The 13895-nt window shown below is 36.0% G+C and overlaps 1 protein-coding gene across 10 annotated transcripts in view; it reads left to right on the top strand.

Moving 5' to 3' along the window:
• Positions 1–13895, top strand: part of SOX5 (SRY-box transcription factor 5) — a 1003938-nt gene that overhangs the window by 62821 nt on the left and 927222 nt on the right. For 9 of the 10 annotated variants that reach the window (XM_042946058.1, XM_042946055.1, XM_042946056.1 and 6 more), the window contains exon 1: positions 7843–7949. The exons of the other annotated variant lie outside the window; for it this stretch is intronic. The gene's annotated coding sequence lies outside the window, so the exon portion shown is untranslated. Of the gene's footprint in view, positions 1–7842; positions 7950–13895 lie in introns of those variants that run through there. 10 annotated transcript variants of the gene reach the window in all.

The following is a 13895-nucleotide window of genomic DNA, read 5'->3' as shown; positions in this document are numbered from 1 at the left end:
AGAGAAGGGGGAAAGAAATCATCGAAAGGCTTGAATGGTATTCAGATATGTTTGAATTTTCTTTTTTCAATGTGTTATTTCTTAAAAATTTTTTTTAATACACCCCTAAAACTTTATATCTTAAATTTAACATATGAGACCTCGTGTATAGCAATAAATCCAAACTATTTTACAGCTCATTCTTTCATAAAAGGCCAATTTTCATTCGAAGTATGAAGAACAAAATACATGAAGTGTCATTGTAGACTCCGAGAAGAGATTCAGTTATGGTAAGATTGTTTAGTATCACTTGCCAATGACAAGATGGCCTTAAGTGTTTATTATAACCCCGAGTCTCTGTTTCTATTAATACTTGAGGGGATTGAATCATTGACTTTTCAAAGCAACTTTACTGAAGTCTATGAAATGATTGCTTTTCATCATTTCAGGATCATTGCTGGTCTTGTACCTTATGGCCGAGAACCTGTTCAATTCTTTGCAGTTGTCCAGAGATAGATGTACTATAGTATGCAATTTATTTTAATTTAGGCAAGATATTTCCTATGGGGAAATATGTTGTTGTCTTCTTTGTAGCAAAGAGGGTGAGACTTCTGAGGGACTTTTAAGTTGGGGGAATGAAGGTAAACAATCAGAAGGCACTTATTTCCTTTATTTTGTGAATTTTAGTTAGTTACCAAAATCAAGAGCTCTTTCAGTTGTTGAACTTTTATTGGTGGTACACTTGTACTTTGAATTGTGGAGGCCTTTTTAACCAGTTTGAATTATGTGAAGTTAACAGGCTAAATATGAAGGGGAGACAGATGGTAGTTCTTCCTTCCTCTTTTGATGAGCTTGAGCTTAAGAATCTCAGTATGACCAAAAATTTGGTGAGGATGTGTGTCTGCTTGTAGCTCTTGCAACCAAAGCCACTTATACTTGATTGCTTCAAAGTAATTAAATGGAGTGAAGATGTTGAGCTCCCAATTCAGCAAATACATTCTGAACATGTAGTGACTTGCTGGCTCATAATTTACCTCAAGGAAAAAAAAATGTACTAGGGGTGTGAGACAGCAAATCTCTACAGTGGTGAAAGGCAAAGCAGTTTCTTGTGCCACAAGGGAAAACGATGCAAGGAAGGTAGACTGAGTTCCATTACAGACATACTTTTAGAGTGAGTGTTAATTGCATCGGACAGCCCTGGATTTGAAATGTGATCCTAGTGTTCATCAGAACTCCATATGTCCCTTCCTTTGTCCCTCCATTTGTCCTTTATCCCACTGTTGTCCTTTATGGGTCAATTAAATATGCTTTGGTTACTACTGTCCTTCAAAGAACTTTTGTGCATCTTCACTTTTTGATTCAAATATTATTTCTAAAATTCAGAGCCCAAGATTTATCAATTTGCATTGCCTGAGAATTTTTTTTTTTTTTTTTTAAACCCAGACACCAGCATGTGATGCTGGTGAACCTTTGGAGATGGGTGTGGTGAGGGATGTAAGGGGTGATCATGATTAGTAAAATAAAGGAGGTTAAAATACCCTGACAAAGGCTACCTTAGGAAGAGGAGGCTCCTTAACCTTTCCCAGAAAGTCTTTAGGTGCTGCCACAGGCTAGGAAAATTTCCATGTAAAGGCCCGGTTCAAGTCAGAGTTACAGATCAGTTGCCTTGGGTTTTACCACAAATGTAAATCAGAGAACCCACCACACAGAGTCATCTGTAATTTCCCCATTAACTCGTCCCTTCACTCCAAGTGCGCACAAACCAGCATGAGTAGCTACCACCCAGGCAGCAAGCCTGGCATGAAGAGAGAAAGAAAGAAAAAGATGTTAGGCGTTTGTTTGTTGGTTTGTCTGTTTGTCTTTATTGGCTTTCAGATAAAAAGAATAGGTCTAAGGTTGTCTTACCTCTTATTTTGAATGTGGCAGCTTTCTGGTGTTTTGTTGCTTTTAAAATCTTTTTTTGAGAGGGTGGAATCATTTTTAGCCATGTGTTTTAGAAAGCTGGTGCTAATGTTTAAGTTAAAATAGGCATAAAGGAGTATTAGAGTATCACGCTACAAGTAAGTTAGCAAATGAGCAATAGACAATAAAAAGGAAATGAGAGAGTTTCTCCATGCCCATTTGGGATATTTATATGGATTTTGAAGCTCTTCATGTGCCTCCAACCCACCCACACAACACCATTAAAAAAAATATGGTGTGTGTATCAAATACAGCCTGAATTTCCATGAAAGCATTCCAAAAGAAACTGTGAGTTGCCCATGTAACCAATTTTTCCCTGAATTTTCCTGTGTAAGTGGAAAAAAATAGCTCTTCGGGTTTTAGCCACACTTGGGCATACTGGCTTCATACCTGTTTCAAAATGTGCTTGCAGAGTACTCATGGTCACCTTTAAAGAAAATGCTTCATAAAAAGGGACAATAGGCTAATTTACTTTATAGTAAATAGAAGACAAATGATACTAAAAGTACTCTAAAAAAACAATCTGTCTTTTCCCTTTTTTACCCCCTGAACGTTCAATGCCCATCTCATAAACAATCTTGGGAAACCACAGTGCAAAATTACAGGAAGCAATTCTTTTCTTTAGTTAAGAACTCCATACAAGTTCAAACTAAAATCTGAATCTGTCCTAGGTGCCCTGGATACATTTTCTTCCCTGCGTCTTGATAGAATATGTAACCCAAAGGCAAACAGTCTCTTCTCTGTTCATCGAAATGTCTGTTCTGTGCTATTGTTTTGCCACCCTAATGTGACAAAGGAGCACATGAATGCCTGAAGTCTGCCTTAAACTGGAGGAGGACCCATGAACCCAAGGGAGGTTTGCTGTTAGGGTTTGGACATCAATTTGGCCATCTGTCTCTGTGGACGGTATAAAGTGAACTTGAGTCTAGGTGTCTTCATGCATCCTATTAAAAGTTAGAAAATGTTTTGGGTGCCTTTGTGAGTTATTTTCCATAGGCGGAAACTCCAATGTGTGGTTAGCAAAGCATAAGGGAAAAATCGTCCCCAACTGATCTGGAAGAAAAAGTGAAAGCATATACCCCTCTGTCTCTGCCAGAACCTTATTTTCTGTTGAGAGGTGCCCCGACTCTTCTTTGGGGTGGCAAGGAATATGGCCAACTGGTCCCCTGAAGATGGGGAGAGGTTAATTGGATAGATGCATCTTTTTCATCCCTTGACAATTCTGAGTTTTCCTTAATATCTGGTGACAAGAATCCCTAAAAGCTCCCAGCTATTTGGAAGCATGAAGGTTTTTCATCAAGTCAGATAGCCTGCAACCTTAATTGTCAGCCTTATTTCCTTTTCTATTTTTCTTCCCTCATACCCTGACTGTTCTGAAGGAGGCATGCTCTGGCTAGGCCTTGTTGGGTTTCTGCCAGGCACTGTGTGGGATGTCTAAACAGTCTCCCAGAAGCCCACTGGACCCCAGGGAATGGAAGTGCCTCTGCCCTGCTCCACCACCCCCAACAGATTTTACCATGTGCCTCTGTCTCCCATCAGCTCCCTCTTATTTGACAATTGTAGGCTTGGAAACTTGCCCCTTTTCAGTCGGACATTCAACTTTGATACCTGGCTCTGATGGCTAAGTATACTGAGATCCATAAGCATAGTATCTCTATCAAAGTCATTTAGGAAAGGAGAGTTGAAGTAACTAGAAATCAGAGTGCAAACATCACTGTTCCCCTCTTTAAGAGATTTGGACATCTGTGTTGGCATAAAAAGGTCATTTTAGGCTTGAGGGGTTTCACTTTGCTCCTTTAAGTCAGACCTTCAATGTAAACTATTTTCAACACTTGCCATGAAGAACAAATGACCTTTAGTTACTTGCCCAGAAGACAAATGATACATTAGCACAATAAATATAGTTTGCTGGGATCTCAGCCCATCCTGACTTGAACTTTCTATTAGGATATTTTAAAACTATAGAACCTTTGAAATCCCTTTGGAGTAAGTATCCCTTTTTGATACTTTTTGAATTCTATGTACATTTTATTATGTCACTTAATGGAAATCACCTAAGATCACCTGTATGCTTCAGAATACATCCTGGACTTAAAAGCTGTCTGGGTAGGAATAGTGTTGGGATTACAGAATTATTTTTAAGTGTTGACAATTCTTACTTGTGACAAGATAAAAGATTTAATATTGAACATCTTCAAAATTAAAAGCAAAATTTCTAGTCTGATCTAACTGCAGTTTTAGTGATATTGTAGGTGTTTTTGTAACTCATTGATCAGGCATGAAATGCATATGGAACATATATCTGTAGTGAGAACTTGGCAACTCTTTGTAACAAATAAATAATAGGATGGGGCCTATAGGATAAGTGGTGGAGGGATTTTTTTAACCTTAAGTAAAAGCAAACATTTTAAGTCACGGTTGAACAGATCCATAATGAATCATTTAATTATCTGCATTTTTCCCTCTTTTTAAAGCCTACACCTTTGACAGTTTGACAAACTAGAAACTAAATATTTTAGTTTTGCTCCAGGGAAATAAGTCTTATTTAGTTTTCTTCTACTGAGTTTTAATTGGGAGATCAAGGTGTTCCCTGATCCTGCTATCAGAGAAGGATTAGAGCCAAACTCCTCTTATCTTCTAAGTTTTGGTATGGAATGTAATGAATCCTAACATCACCCTGACTCTAAAAATGTATTGAGTTTTCCTTTTTGGTAAAAAAAAAAAAAAAAAAAAAAAAAAAGACACTGGTTACAGTAGTCCCCCCTTGTCCACAGTGTCCCTTTCCTTGGCTTCAGTTATCTGTGGTCAACCAAGGTCCCAAAGTACATGATCTTCCTTGTGAGGTATCGTCAGAAGGCCAATAATAACCTAATGCTATGTCACAATGCCTGTGTCATTTACCTCACTTCATCTCATCACATAGACATTTTTTTCATCTGATAACATCACAAGAAGGGTGAGTATAGCACAATAAGATATTTTGAGAGAGAGAGAGAGAGAGACTGCATTTACATAAATTTAATTATAGCATATTGTTATAATTATTCTATTTTATTGTTGTTAATCTCTTACTGTGCCTAATTTATAAATTAAAGTTTATCATAAGTTTGTATGTTTAGGAGAAAACTTAGTATATACAGGGTTTGGTACTATCTGTGGTTTCAGGCATCCACTGGGGATCTTGGAACATATCCCCCATGGACAGGGGGTCAACTGTGGTATGAACCTGATAGGTAGAGACATTTATTCATCTCCTGGCAGCTGTTTCTTTGGTAGAGACACTGAAAGTTGTGACAATGACAACCTATTTGAACGGGACCCTGATCTAAATATTCACTGTCTTTCCTTGGGTGACATATCTCTTAAAGTAGAGTGTTAGTAATTACAGAAGTAATTTTTGTTGCTCTGGGGTAATTTCCGATTTTAAATGAAGTATTAAGGAAGATTACATGTTTTTAAATAAAGAAATGGGCCATGGAAAATAGTCAAAGAAATATTAGGGTAATATTTTTTCTTACAAATCCAGCCTCTTCGTATACCTGTTTTGTGTCCCTTTTAATGAATATTCATAAAATATTCTGTGTTGTGCAAACTTCGCATGTATAAAGTCTCTTTATAGTTTTTCCCTTTTGATTTTTGTAAAAGGAACATTGCAGATATTTAAAGAATGCAGGTTGGATTTTGAAAGTTAAAATACTATAAACATTCATATAAAATATATAAAGATATGTAATAGTATGAAATATAAAATACAAAATATAAACAGAGCTTATCCCCCAATTTTTTTAATTTAAATTTTATTTTCAGATAAATGAAGCAAGACGTAATTCTTTAGTTCTAATTCTAGATTATTGGAAATCTACAATGTTTTCAAGGAATAATTTAGGGACTTACCTTACTGGTGGGGTATAGAGACCTAGGCTGGTCAATGATAAGTTTTGATTAGTTGTTTTGATTAACCCCTGATTTTAGCAAATGCCTATGGCATGGAAGTTATTTTAGTGTTCTTTTCTGGGTGGCATACAGGTCACTGTACCTAATTTTCATTTATTTTCTTTAGATGCCAAGGCATCCTACAAGATGTTTTGTGTTTCTTTGTTAATTAAAGAAATAAAAAGCCAGACATGGTTGAGGTACTGTATTTAGATATCAGCAAGGCATTTGTTGATGACATTGGAAAATGTGACTTTAGAGTCAAAGAATGCTGATTACATGGGTCTATGTAATAGTGAAAACTTTTGGTGTCTTGCGAGAGGACTTTGTCCCTTATTGTGGTATGCAACTGACTCTCTCACTGAGCACCTTGCTGGAAGGATAATCACATTTGAAGAGCCTTCAAGACTCCTGGAATAAATTAACAGTATGTTGCTTGACGGTATCAGAGTTCAATCTCAGCAGGGTGGAATAGGTCATTGCTACTGGGATCAGTATAAAGTCTGTACACACAAGAAGACAGCAAAGAAGTGATTTCCCTGTATTGCAAGGGAAAGGGCTTAATGGCTTTAGGGGACTCAGTATGGATTAACATTATTGTGTTGTTAAGATTGTTTAGGCTGACCCCCCAAACTAGTTTCGTATTGGGTTGCATTGAGAGAAGTTGAGCATCTGTTCAAGGGCAGTAATACTGATATAGAAGTGCATCTATTCTGTAACATTCTAGGAGTCTTATTTTTAACTAATTTCAAGTCACACATTAAAAATATTATTGGAGATCCCAATCAGAATGATGAGGAAGCTTGAGAAGAGACAGGAGAATGCCCCAGGGGTCAAGGTGCTGGCTCCCAAATGCAAAAGACCATTGGACTCAAGTGTACTTTGATTTCTTTCTTGTTCTGCCATTATAGGAAGATAGGTGGGGGGGGGTGGCACTCAGTCAAAGGAAGAGACTTTGATTATAACTGCTTCAGATTGGAGTGGGTTTTCATTAGAAATAGTGGACCTCCTGAACATAGGCCCTGGAGGTTGATTTAATTATTTGTTAGGATATTGGAGAAGAAACTCCACATCTGGTAATTGTTGTACCAGGTCACTTCTGAGTCTCCTTAGGTTCTGAGACTCTTGAGTTCTGAGATTATTTGTTGAAAAGGGAAATGGGTTGTCAGTTAATCTATTATATATGTTGTATCCCAAAATGGTAACAAAAATTGAAAAGGCCCTTAGGGAAAAATTATTGTCAGGAGACATGTAGTGGATATGTATAAAATTACTATAATAATAGTTGCTTGAAAGACTCACACATTTGTAACAGGTGGAAAAGAGAAGACAAGCTTTCAGGGTTGAGAGGAGAGGTGGCAACAAACATTTATCATGTTATGCAAAGAGGTCTTAGACTTATACTAGAAATAGTAGTCAATTATTGATACCTATTATATGTTAGACATTTTTGGTGGGTACTTTTAGGCACATCTTTCTGGCCATCTCAACAAATGGGAGGCGTACTTGTTAGACAAACTCTACAGAGGAATAAACCAAGTGAGTGTAGAATGGTTGTGCTATAACAAGCCGATGGCAGAGACTCAGTAAAGCCTTTCTGGTCCAGTCTGCTCTCTTTCTACATTACTAAAAAGTCTTGCTAACAGTTTGGACAATTCTATGGGTTTAATGCCAATTCTGAACTGCTCCTGTCCTAATCTGCACTACTGCTGAAGTTATTTTTTTCATAGCCTCCAAGACTGGAGTTTGGATTATGAGGGCTAGAAACTCTTGGAATTGTTGAGACACGTTTGGAGCGAAGAACCCCCAAATGTTATTTTATCTAGCCTATGTTTTTCTTATTTGTTGAGATTCAGTATTCACATATTTCAGTCTTCATTCTGCTGTGATATATTATTAGTGCTCTGCTTAATAACTTGCATTTACTTCCTTCCTTTATTTTACCTGAAGTCATCTCTTTTTTTTTTTTTTTTTTTTGAACAGGCCATTTCCCCAGTACTTAAATGCTCTTATTCCCTTCTCCAAGTATCAGAAGGTTGTGAATCCTCCCTTGAATTTCAATTTCTGAATCTGCTGTAAGTCTTTCTCTCTCTTAGAGTTTCTCATCCCTTTGAACACAAAAGCATACGTTCTCCATCATAGGTTTTTAAAATTATCTTCAATAAAGGGCCTTATGTTATTTAATTTCTTCATTCACTTATGGGTTTTTTTTTTCCACCTTGAGATTTCTACTTTTTGGATTGAATCTTAGACAAAACAATGGGTTGAGAAGAGTACACACTGATGATGGCTATAGTCATTTGATGGACAGGCTGCTGTGTATTTGGGGAAGAGGTACTGCATATTCACTGGAAACTGAATTCACAAATCATTTTGAAACAATGGTTTTTTAAGGAAAAACAAGGACGGCTTGTTATGATGCATGTACGATGTTAATTCCCACTAGGAAAATGTAATTCAACTTCTTTGGGATAATGATTTTATCACAAGGCATTTGGTAATAGTGATCTCCAAACACATGGATACATTCACACATGGACACACACAGCTCCTGTGTAAGTCTGAATGTGCTCAGCTGTGATCCATTCTTTTCTAGCAGAAGGGAGCAACAAATGCAGTATTCCTGATCAGTGTGATTTAAAACATTGTCACCTAGCAAAATGCAAGGTGATTCAAGATTATCTCCAATAAAGTATCTTATTCTGTAACTCATTTTTAATTCAAGCAAACATGGTTGGTCCTTGCCCTTGAGAAGTTTGAATCAAAATTAAGAAGAGGGGAAGGAAGTCTTTAGTAAAATGCTACCTTCCTGCTAAGTCTAATGGAAACAGAGGCAAGGACCAGAAAAGATTAAGAAGTTGACAGGTTTGACTTATAAGAAAAGACTCAAACCGAATATGTATAATGTGGCTAAATGAGTACTATGCTAGGAGACATGATAAGTAACCAGATTTACTCCTTTGTGAGGCTTTTGAGACCAAAGGCTCTCCATACAGGAAGGTGATGTTTATCCATACTACAGACTTTGTACGTTTCTGGCAGACCTTTTAAGTTAGCAGCATCTTGCAGCACCTTTAAGTCAGCAGCATTTACAAACTCGAAATATAATGTACAGTACAAATATCATCAGTACCTAAGCCTTTGTAACATAACATATATCTGATTAAACACGCTTTTCTTACATAGAGAACGAATTGTTTTAATAAGGTGTACTTGACACAGAATATTGTGTTTGTTTCAAGTGTGCAACCCAGTGATTTAGCACTTATATACACAGTACAAAGTGATTGTCATGATAAATCCAACTTATCATCTGTCACACACAAGGGTTGCATATTATTGACTATACTCCCTGTGCTGCACATTGTATCCTCTTATTTATAACTGCAAGTTTGCATCTTTTAATCCCCTTCCCCTGTTTTGCCAACCCCACCCCCTTCCCTCTGACAACTACCAGATTGTTCTCTGTATTTATGAGTCTGTTTCTATTTTTTTGTTTTTTAGATTCCACATGTAAGTGACATTACACAATATTTGTCTTTCTCTGTCTGACTTATTTCACTTATCATAATACCCTCTAGGTTCATTAATGTTGTTGCAAATGGCAAAATTTCATTCTTTTTATGGCTATGTATTATTCCATTGTATGTGTATGTATTATATACATTATACATCTATATACATGCATATGCTCATAGGTGTGTGTATATAGATGTGTAGTTGTATAGATGTATAGATGTAGTATATACTATATTATATGTAGTATACTATATATATTTATTTATGTCTTTTTTTTTAATTGATGTACAGTTGGCATACAATGTTATTTTATTTTCAGATGTACTACACAGTGATTTGACAATTCTACACATTACACAATTCCCACTGTCCTAAGTGTGGTTGCCATCTGTTACCATACAAACTTATTATAATATTATTAACTATATTCCCTGTGCTGTACTTTTCATTCCTGAGACTTATTTATTTTATAACTGGAAGCTTGCACCTTTTAACCCCCTTTGTCTCTCTTGCCCAGCTCCTCTTCCTCCCACACTCCCTTCCTCTCTGGTAACCATCGTTTTGTTCTCTGTGTTTATGAGTCTGTTTCTGTTTTTGTTTGTTTTGTTTTTTAGATTCCACATAAAAATGAAATCATATGGTATTTGTCTTTCTCTGTCTGACATATTTCACTTATCATAATAGCTTCCATGTTGATGTGAATGGCAAGATATTCTGTTTATGGCTGAGTAATATTCCATGGTATATAAATACCACATCTTGCTTTATCTGTTCATCTATCCGTGGACACTTGGGTTGCTTCCATATCATGGCTACTGTAAATAATGTTGCAGTGAACATAGGGGTGCATATATCGTTTGGAATTAATGTATTTGTTTTCTTTGGATAATTACCCAGAAGTGGTATTGCTGGATCATATGTTTTATTTTTTTTTCAGTTTTATTTATTTAATTTGGGAGAAAGACAGAGAGACAGACAGACAGAGAGGTAGAGAGAGAATCCCAAACAGTCTCTACACTGTTTGTGGGGAGCCTGACACAAGCCTCAATCCAACAAACCTTGAGATCAAGACCTGAGCCAAAACCAAGAGTCCGACGCTTAACCGACGGAGCCACCCATGCACCCCCATGTGTTCTATTTTTAATTTTTTGAGGAACCTTCATACTGCTTTCCATAGTGGCTGCACCAGTTTGTATCCCCACCAGTAGAGCACAAGGATCCCCTTTTCTCCACTTCCTCACCAACATTTTTTCTTTCTTGTCTTTTTTAGAATCGCCATTCCAACAGGTGTGAGGTGATAGCTCATTGTAGTTTTGATTTGTATTTCCCTGATAATCAATGATGTTGAGTGCCTTTGGCCATCTGTGTGTCTTCTTTGAAGAAATGTGTTTTCAGATCCTCTGCCTATATTTTATTGTTTTTTTGTAAAAATACTTTCTTGTATGAGTTCTTTATATGTTTTGGATATTAATTCTATATTGGTTGTATCATTTGCAAGTATCTTCTCCCATTCAGCAGGTTTCCTTTTTGTTTTATTGATGGTTTCCTTTACTGTGCAAAAGCTTTTTATTTGATGTAGTCCCATTTGTTTATTTTGGCTTTTTTGCCCTTGCCTGAGGAGACAGATCCATAAAAATGTTGCTCAGACTTATGTCCAAGAATTTACTCTTTATGTTTCCTTCTAGGTTTTTTTGGTTTCCAGTGTTACAATTAAGTCTTTAATCCGTTTTGAGTTTATGTATGATGTAAGAAAGTGGTCCAGTTCCATTCTTTTGTATGTAGTTGTCCAGTTTTTCCAACACTACTTATTGAAGAGACTTTTTCCCGTTATATTCCCATTTTCCCCATATATTCTTGTCTCTTTTGACAAAGATTAATTGACTGTAATCATGGGTTTATTTCTGGACTTTTTTTCCTGTTCCATTGATCTGTGTGTCTGTTTCTGTGCCAGCACCATACTGTTTTGATTACTATAGCTTTTAGTATAGAGAGAATATATATATTTTTTAATTTATCAAAATCACTTTGAGAACCTCGTGTGTTGTTTGGAGACAGACAGAACTGATGAAGAAAATGCACAAATTAATTATAAAATGAGTTTTATGTGTGGAACTTACAATATGAAATTGCTTAGAATACCAATTTATAGCCAATTTAGACTCAATATAGGCAAATCATCACCTGGTTTCTAAACAAATGTGTCAATAATGTAGATGTTCATCCCCTGAGCCTAGTACCATTCAAGTAAAATGATCTATGTGGACAGATCACTGTTAAAAGAAGTTGAAAGATTCTATAGATGATCATTAATGCATCCTTTAAACAAAGGACTTCCTCTACCATTGGAAACTGGAATAATAGTAAAGTATACAAATCCTCATTTACTTTTCAGTTTTAAGAAGATGGCGCCCCCTCCCCCCCCACCCCCCATGATTAGCATCTCATCTGAGAGGAAAACTTATGGTGCATTTTAAATAACTGAAATAAAGTGACAAAGAATGGGGTTGCCCCAAACAAGGTTTAGTTTCTGTGATGAGTGATTCAGAAAAGCCCCTAAGAACTTTCACTGAAAGAGAAAATTGCTCAAGAGTTAAGTTAATTCACCTGGTGTTTTCACTTTCCAGAAAAATTCTGCATGCTGTTATTTTCTTTTGTTTTGTGTAAAAGGAAAAGAAACATTATCATCAACACACAGTTTTATTTTTGAAGATTAGAAAAGCCTTCTGCTTTTTTAAAGGAAAACAAAGGCATCTATCTACATTGTCTCTCACTAGTCAACAAACTGAGGAAATAAGTAGCATTGTAACTGAATTTGAGTTGTCTTAAACATTGTTTCAACTCTGCATTTTCACTGTGGTTCTCTGTATTTTCACTCTAGCTGCTACACTCGTAGCCCTGGAAATATATTTCTTTCTATGTTTATTTACGTATGTATATATTCTTATATATTGACACACATGCACATCAAAGAACAAAAACATCCCAAAGTGATTTTCCATTAAAAAATAAACATTGACATAAGTGACATATATCAGTGAGATAATTTAGAGCAACCTTTTATTCACAGTACTCTTACTGTAAATTTTCAAGTGTGCAAATACAACATGTCAATTATCCACATTTATGTGGTTTCCTGTGCTCCTTGTGGTCTTTTAAAGACACATTCTATATAAATTTTAAAAGTATTATAAAATGGAGTCACATGAATGAAAAAATATTTTGAAATATACATTTTCTAGGATGAAGAACTTTGGAATGTCTACTTTTCTGTATACTTGACTCATAAATATACTGTTTGTAGAAGGGTTGGACAGACTGAAATTGAATTTCAGTGAGAAAGTGTGAAGATTTTATTCCTTAGGAGATCTAACATTGCATCCACACTGATCAAGGATTTCTTACATCTTCACTCTGATATTTATTGATATGTATAATAGTAATCGTAGTGGGTAGAATGTCATTTCTGGTAATGCTGAGTGTCAGCATTTCAAAGACTGAAAAATCTATGAGTAAAATTGTTCTTAATATGTTATCATTGCCAAATGAAGGCTGTTCTGATTTCCCCATTCTCTCCTCTAGGGAATTATACTTATCTTTCATTCTGTGTCAGGAGAAACTGTCATTTAAGGGCAATTTTTGTTCCTATGCTGGCATATTTCTTTTGTTTATGTTCTTTCTTTTCCCATATGGGAATCTTTCTCAGCGTGTGAGTGTACAGCTTATCCATGCATAAATGGCAGCATTTCTTCTTCTTCTTCTGTTGTCTTAGGAGTCATTGCTGTTTGAGAGTTGCTGCGTAGGATGGATACTGAGGGGAAATGGCAATTTTCTTCTAATGTCTGAAGTTAAACATAGTTCTTCTGTTCATGTTTTGCGTTTCTACTTAAGACCTCTCAACCTGTAAGGTTTTCGATAGGCATATATATCAGCTTCTATGATTATAAATAATCAAGAGTTCTCTCGGATCACATTAGACAGATTTACCAAAGGATATTTTAAGAATTAATTTCAAAATTTTCTGAATTTAGTCAAATGGCCCCATACTAGCAGATAATCCAGACTGTACTGAGATTCTTGAGGGTAGACGAAAGCCCAGTGTTGAGAAAGCAGAATGGCCCCATGGTTCAGTATGTAGACTCTGGGGCCAGACTTGGGGCAAGTTAGCTAGTTAGCTAGTCAGTTAGTAGCTGTGTCTTTTTACTTCAGTTATCCTCTTCTAAAAATAGGAATTGTATAGCTCTCGGAATTAAATGAGTTAATATTGTCCACATTCTTAGAATTCTGTCTGTGTGTAAAATTTTGTAGAACTTCTGTTTCATTTAATATATCTTTATCTAAGTCCTAATATTTGCAAGTATTATCTTAAGCACTTCAGAGTTGAAGCTATATTACGCCTGCTATTTAAGAAGTATGTGGTCTTGGGTTAGTTCTTTAACCTCTCTTTAGCTCATTTTCTTCAACTGTAACAGGGTTTTTGCAACAAGTAGATGAGATCCTATATA

This window comes from Panthera leo, chromosome B4, assembly GCF_018350215.1.
Source record: "Panthera leo isolate Ple1 chromosome B4, P.leo_Ple1_pat1.1, whole genome shotgun sequence".
Lineage (NCBI taxonomy): Eukaryota > Metazoa > Chordata > Mammalia > Carnivora > Felidae > Panthera > Panthera leo.
This window is presented reverse-complemented; position numbering and strand designations above follow the sequence as displayed.